The 7,471-nt window shown below is 41.7% G+C and overlaps 1 pseudogene; it reads left to right on the forward strand.

The window, feature by feature from the left end:
• Positions 1–1,071: 1,071 nt before the first annotated feature.
• Positions 1,072–1,993, forward strand: LOC117978559 (uncharacterized protein C2orf27A-like; annotated as a pseudogene).
• The last annotated feature ends 5,478 nt before the right edge of the window (positions 1,994–7,471 follow it).

A 7,471-nucleotide genomic window follows, 5' to 3' on the forward strand; every position in this document is an offset into this window, starting at 1 on the left:
CCAAGTGGATTCCTAGGCCCCTGGTGAACATCAGGTGCAGGTGTCCAAGTAGGCCCTGGGTAGACATAACTGTGTACAGGTAAGGAGTTGACCTGTGGGGAGGATGAGCGGTCAGCAGCCCACTGGGGTCCTCAGTAGGTCTTCTGGAAGGAGGAGGCTGAGGGGATGGAAACTTAAAGAAGCAACCTCACTTCCTTGGCAACAGACCCTAACAGAACTTAGAATTCTGGTAACCAGGCCAGGCACGGTGGCTCACACCTGTAATTCCAGCACTTTGGGAGGCTGAGGCAGGAGGATCATGAAACCAGGAGATCGAGACCAGCCTGAACAACATGGTAAAACCACATGTCTACTAAAAATACAAAAAACAAACAAGCTCAGGAGATCGAGACCATCCTGGCTAACACAGTGAAACCCCATCTCTACTAAAAATACAAAAATTAGCCGGGCATAGTGGTGGGCGCCTATAGTCCCAGCTACTCGGGAGGCTGAGGCAGGAGAAAGACATGAACCCAGGACACGGAGCTTGCAGTGAGCCCAGATCACGCCACTGCACTCCATCCAGCCTGGGTGACAGAGCGAGACTCTGTCTCAAAACAAACAAACAAACAAAAAACAAACACAAAAAACTAGCCAGGTGTTGTGGTGCGTGTCTCATGCCTGTAATCCCAGCTACTCAGGAGACTGAGGCAGGAGAATTGATTGAACCCAATAGGCAGAAGTTGCAGTGAGCCGAGATCATGCCACTGCACTCCACCCTGGCCAACAGAATGAGACAATGTCTCAAAAAAAAAAAAAAAAAAAAAGAATCCCGATAACCAGGCACCCACATCCTAGAGTTAGCCCCATAGCCAGCTCACTTGGTGGCAGATGCTCAAGAGAGCAAGATGTTCTTGTGCTGCATCCCCACATCTCAAGGCTCCTGCTTCAGGAATGGCAGGAGTGAGAGCCTTTCTTTTCCAACGATGCCCTTGTAGGCTCATCCCTCACCCCAGATGCCTCTGGCCATTTGACAGAAGGCCCCCCCAGGTACCACAGGACAGGAGTCACCAGGTAGACATCAGGCCCCAGATGGAGCTACCAGGCCAGGCCTCACCAGTGATCCCACCAGGGCCACATCTGCACATTGTCCTTGTCCAGCTGGAGCCTCTGGAGCTCATTGAGACACAGGCACATGGTGAGGTCACCTGCAGTCTGGAAGTCTTTCCAGGGACAATGTTTTCAGGCTGAAATTCCTTTAAATTCAGTGAGGTTGTTTTCATGTTTGGAAATTCCAGTGGAAAGTGAGTGATATTGGTGACCTCTCTCCTTTTTCAACTCCTGCTTCAGGTGCAGAAACACAGCTATTTCCAGTGCCAGCTGTTGAGCCAGTGCCAGCACCAGGGGCAGAGCCCCTTCCAGGGACAGCGCTGGAGCTAGAGGAAGCTCCAGAGCTCTCCTGCCGCTGCCCTGGGACTGCACAGGACCAGCCCAGTGAGAAGCTGCCTGACTTCATGGCACCTCCTGTAGAGCCACCGGCCTCAGCCCTGGAGCTGAAAGTGTGGCTGGAGCTAGAGGTGGCAGAGAGGGGGTGACCAGCACAGCTCCAGCCAGCAGCTCCCACACTGCTCCCAGTCCTGGGCACAGTGGAAGCTATGGAGGCAGAGACCAGGGTGTGCAACCTGGGCTCCTCTGCCTCACTGGAGAGGGACTTCTCTCATTCAGCAGAGCAGCAGCCCTGCTGCTGAAGGCCCTGCTGCTACTGCTGCTGGGGGTGTTTGCCTGCCTGCAGGAGGTGCTGGAGAGCAAGAAAAGGAGCCTGTGAGCAGGGGTTCCAGCAGGTCCTCCTGCTCCCAGAGGTGACCTCCTCCTCCAGGAATGGAGGTTTGCCCTCAGCTGGGCATCTGGGCCATTTGCCTCTAATGTGCTGCCCAGGATGGCCTCTTCTTGACAGGTGGACAGGGGTTGAGGGGGCCAGGGGGCATCTCCAAAGGAAGCTCTTAAACTCAGCAGCAGCACTCCAGAATCTCCATGCCTGCACCTGCCCAAGGATTTATTTATAGCTTAACTAAGAATTTCAAATTTCTACCATAACACTGAAATAAAGTTTGACTTTTTGAAACTTCCATGACTTCTTTCACTCCCTAATATTGTAGATGGTGTTTTTGAGGTGACGTTGAAAACCTCTGATAGTTGTGTGTTTTGTTGTGGTTCTTTGGGTGATTAAATTACCATCTGATCAAGTGATATTGAAAACCCTTCAGGTATGGCTTTTAGAAGACTTTGACCTATTTTTGCTTGTGTTGACTCTCCCTCCAGCTTTGTGGAAAGAGGGATCATGTAGGTTCATTTCTCAGGCAGATGAGTCACCTTTTGCCATCAAAGTTTTAGCATCCATTTTGAAAATTTGGTGTACAAGTTGATATTTTGGTGTTTTTAGCTAATCTGGGGTCAAAACAGAATGCCATAGATGAGGAAGCTTATAAACAAATTTGTTTCTCTCTGTTCTGGAGATGGCAAAATTCAAGGTCAAGTGGTTAGCAGATTCCATGTCTGGTGTGGGCTTGCTTTGTGGTTCATAGCCATGTTTCTACCATGTCCTCACATGACAGAAGAGATGAGGGAGCTCTCTATGGTGCCTTCAATAGGGGCTACTAATCCCACTCCTGTGGTCCCTGCCTTCATGATCTAATCATTCCCCAAAGCCCTACCTCCAAATATCATCACATAGGGAATTAGATTTCAACACTTGAATTTGAGGGGGACAATAACATTTGGTCTATAGCATCAGGTTACCCAGAGCCTTATGCATTCGGAGGAAATCCAAAATCTTCTATAAGTATTTGCTGGTCCCCTCTGGGCTTAGGGAAATCTTTAATTGCAGCTCTTGATTCAGCTTGGTCCAAGCCGAAATTCTACGTTTGCCTGAGTAACTTGTTCATGGGACAGAGGGAAGTATAGAGGCAACTGACCATTTGGAGTATTAGGACAATTGATGGAAGAGGGCTTGGCATCTGGATGAGAAGTGGAGGGAGAATAGAACAAAGGCACAGGAGAGAGCACAATGAGAAAGGGGAAGAGGGACATCTGGACATAAGGGCCAACTGGAGGGCAGGGAAGGTAATTTTCCTTGCATTTTAAACTCAGACCACATATCACATCAGAATCACCTGAGGGAGGCGTTTTCAATGCATATTCCTGGGTTTCTTCTCTTGGAAATTTTTATTAAATCTTGAGTTGTGCTGATTTATCCATATTTATCATAAGAATTTTGGATAATTCTTACTTTGAGAGGCCCAGGCAGTGGATCACTTGAGGTCAGGAATTCAAAACCAGCCTGGCCAACATGGTGAAACCTCATCTCTACTAAAAATATAAAAATTAGCCAGGCATGGTGGTACATGCCTGTAGTCCCAGCTACTTGGGAGGCTGAGGCAGGAGAATCACTTGAATCAGGGAGGCAGAGATGACAGTGAGCTGAGATCACACCACTGCACTCCAGCCTGGGCAACAGTAAGACTCCATCTCAAAAAAAAAAAAAAAAAAAGAATTGTGGATAATTCTGATGCAATTAGAAAACAAAGCAGAGCTTGACAACCACTGGGTTGGGACGTATATCAGGAAGACATTTGATTATGTAAAATAACTGCAAAACAAACTGAAGGGGAATTATTTTAAAATGCTTGAATATAATTATATAATTCAACTCTTCCTATGTATGTAGTTTGACCACATATTTGATGTCTGCTATACTAAGATTGGAAATGTGTAGAAGTTTTTTTTAAAAATCAGGTAGAAGCAGAGAAAAAGGAGTTGGAGAGAAAAGAAAACTAGCTATTGTCTGGTAACAAGAGAAGAGAAGGGAAACGAAGTAGCATATTTTTGTTCATTGTTTGATGGCATCTAAATTATGATCCCAAATATTTTTTTCCTAAGAAATCCAATAATACAAGTATTCAGAGTGGAGTACCAACACTGATTTACTGGGAAAGAGAAGTGTACTCTGTTTCGCTGCATAATGTTGAGGGAGAGGGAAAGGAAAATTAGTTGAGTAAACAAGTAAGAGACTGGTCCTCAGGGAAGCTGTCTGCCTGAAAAATCACAACTACTGCACCTACAGATAAGCCCTGAACAGATAAGCATGCAGGGTCCAGCACAGATGCCTTCTGTTCTTTGTGTAATTGGCAAGCTCCCAGGTAAAATTTTCCTCCCTTTTTCAGGCATATACATGGCGGCCTCTGTGGGAACTTGCGCAGGGAGGAGGGGGGCTTACCTAAAACAAACCCACAGTTATACAAACAAGAGAAGCCCACTTTGTGCTTGACTAGAGACATACCCACAGCTGGATATATAAAGGGAATTGTGCCGACAGTTTTATGTATAGCTGAGAGGAGTTTCTTATAAAAGCTTTTTGATTCAACTGTAAAAACGGCAATCCACTTGGATGCCCTTGTCTGCTGCAGAGAGCTTCCTCCTTTTGCTTATTAAACTTTCACTCCCACCTCACCCTTGTGTCCCCGTCCCTTAATCATCTTGGTGGTGAGATGAAGAACTCCAGGTGATACCTCACAAGAGAGACTGCTACATTGTGGTGCATTGGCAAGACTGCAACTTTAAGAAGTGTGACTTTTATTGTTGCTGAATTATTTTATCTCCTACCCAATTGAAAATAAAGGATATAAAGTGCTTAGGTTGAACACAAAGTCCTCTGCTCTAGGTAACATCTTCAGCAGCCACATTAGCAGAGGCATGGGTGGTAATGGTGGAGTAGATGTCTCTTTGCTTCTGACAGGGTGTCTGCTTATGTGTTAAACAAAATAGTATGGTATATATTTCATTAAGAAATCTGCTAAAGAATGAAGTAAAACAGGTTCGTGTTCTTAAGAGGCACAGGATTTGCTATGGCAGCACGACCAAAAGACTTAAGTAACAAAAATGTGCATAGTAGTTACAAACATTTTCATCTAAACAAAGCAATGTGAGCATCTGTATATGACAATAACTCATGCAAAAAATATTTTTTAACTGAGATTGCAATCATTTTATACATAACAAATATTATCACTGTATTCTTAGGTAATATATTGTTTTTACATAAATGTTATAAATAATAACTTATTTAAGTTATTCATCATTTATACAACAAATAATTCTTTGGAATCTACAAAATGCTGGTTTTGTTCTAGGCACAGAATGTACAAATTGATTTAAAATATGTGTTCTTAGAGTGTGGTAGATTAAAAAATACAAATAGGCCGGGCACAGTGGCTCACAGCTGTAATCCCAGCACTTTGGGAGTCCAAGGTAGGTGGATCACCTGAGGTCAGGAGTTCGAGACCAGCCTGACCAACATGGTGAAACCCCATCTCTACTAAAAATACAAAATTAGCTGAGGGTGGTGGCACAAGCCTGCAGTCCCAGCTACTCGGGAGGCAGAGGCAGGACAATCGCTTGAACCCAGGAGGTGGAGGTGGCAGTGAGCCGAGATTGCACCATTGCACTCCAGCCTGGGCAACAAGAGCAAAACTCTGCCTAATATATATACATGTATTATGTATAGATACATATGTACACATGTGTATATATAACACGTACACATATGTGTATATATAACACGTACACATATGTGTATATATAACACGTACACATATGTGTATATATAACACATGTACACATATGTGTATATATAACACATGTACACATATGTGTATATATAACACATGTACACATATGTGTATATATAACACATGTACACATATGTGTATATATAACACATGTACACATGTGTATATATAACACATGTACACATGTGTATATATAACATATGTACACATATGTGTATATATAACATATGTACACATATGTGCATATATATCATATACACATATGTGTATATATATCATATACACATATGTGTATATATATCATATACACATATGTATATATATCATATACACATATGTATATATATCATATACACATATGTATATATATCATATACACATATGTGTATATATATCATATACACATATGTGTATATATATCATATACACATATGTATATATATCATATACACGTATGTGTATATATATCATATACACGTATGTGTGTATATATCATATACACGTATGTGTGTATATATCATATACACGTATGTGTGTATATATCATATACACGTATGTGTATATATCATATACACGTATGTGTATATATCATATACACATGATATATAACATATATACACAATATATAATATATGCATATGTATAATATACATATATACACAATATATAATATATGCATATGTATAATATACATATATACATAATATATAATATATGCATATGTATAATATGCATATATATCTGTCTAATATATATACATATATACATATATTAAATATATATACACATATATATTAGAAGTTGTACTGCTGAAAACAAGAACTACCAATAAAAAAATTTCAGGAAACCTAGTGTGATTATTTTTAATAGAAATGGATATTTTAATACAGGTCTCTTGTTTTTTCTTGTGGAAATAAATGACAAGATGGAATTTCTGGGTGTTTGGTATCTGAATATTTAAGTATAGCAGGTATGGTCAGTTTTTCAAAGGCATTTTACCATCTTACTTGTCCATCGGTAACTCATAAGATATGTGGAACAACATCCTCTCCAACAACCTCTAGTATCAGTCTTTGTAAAGTTCGTCAATTAAATGGGTGTTTTTTTGTTTTTGTTTTTGTTTTTGAGACCGTCTCACCCTGTCACCCAGGCTGTAGTGCTGCTGCGTGATCTTAGCTCACTGCAGTCTTTGCCTTCCAGGTTCAAGTGATTCTCCTGCCTTGGCCTCTCAAGTAGCTGGGACTACAGGTGCCCCCCACCACACCCAGCTAATTTTTATATGTTTAGTAAAGACAGGGTTTCACCATATTGGCCAGGCTGTTCTCAATCCTGACCTCAGATGGTCCACCTGTCTCAGCCTCCTAAAGCACTGGGATTACAGTCATGAGCCACCGCACTTGGCTGGGTTTTCTTTCTCTCTCTCTCTCTACTTTAAGTTCTGGGATAAATGTGCAGAACATGCAGTTTTGTTCCACAGGTATACATGTGTCATGGTGGTTTGCTGCAACATGGGTGTAGGTTTTGCAGGTAATTATTATATTATTAAAAGATAACAGAATACCTAGCTAAAAAAAATGCGAGGAGGCATTGATGGGCACATGTTTACTGAGCACATCCTGACTCCAGAATTAAAAATCCAATTTATGCCTCTGCAGTCCAATAAAATTTTTCCTTAAGAATCCAGGGATCAGACTTTCATCTCAGCAACCACTCCAATATGGTTTCTCACCTACTCATTCCAACGAGCTGCTCATATCAAAATATAAGTGCTATCCATATTGTTAAATTATAAATTGAACCATAACTTCTCAGCCTTCATCTTAATTTATATATCAGCAGCATTTCACACAGTCTATCTCCACCTTCTC

The sequence above is a fragment of the Pan paniscus genome, chromosome 11, assembly GCF_029289425.2.
Source record: "Pan paniscus chromosome 11, NHGRI_mPanPan1-v2.0_pri, whole genome shotgun sequence".
NCBI classification, from domain to species: domain Eukaryota; kingdom Metazoa; phylum Chordata; class Mammalia; order Primates; family Hominidae; genus Pan; species Pan paniscus.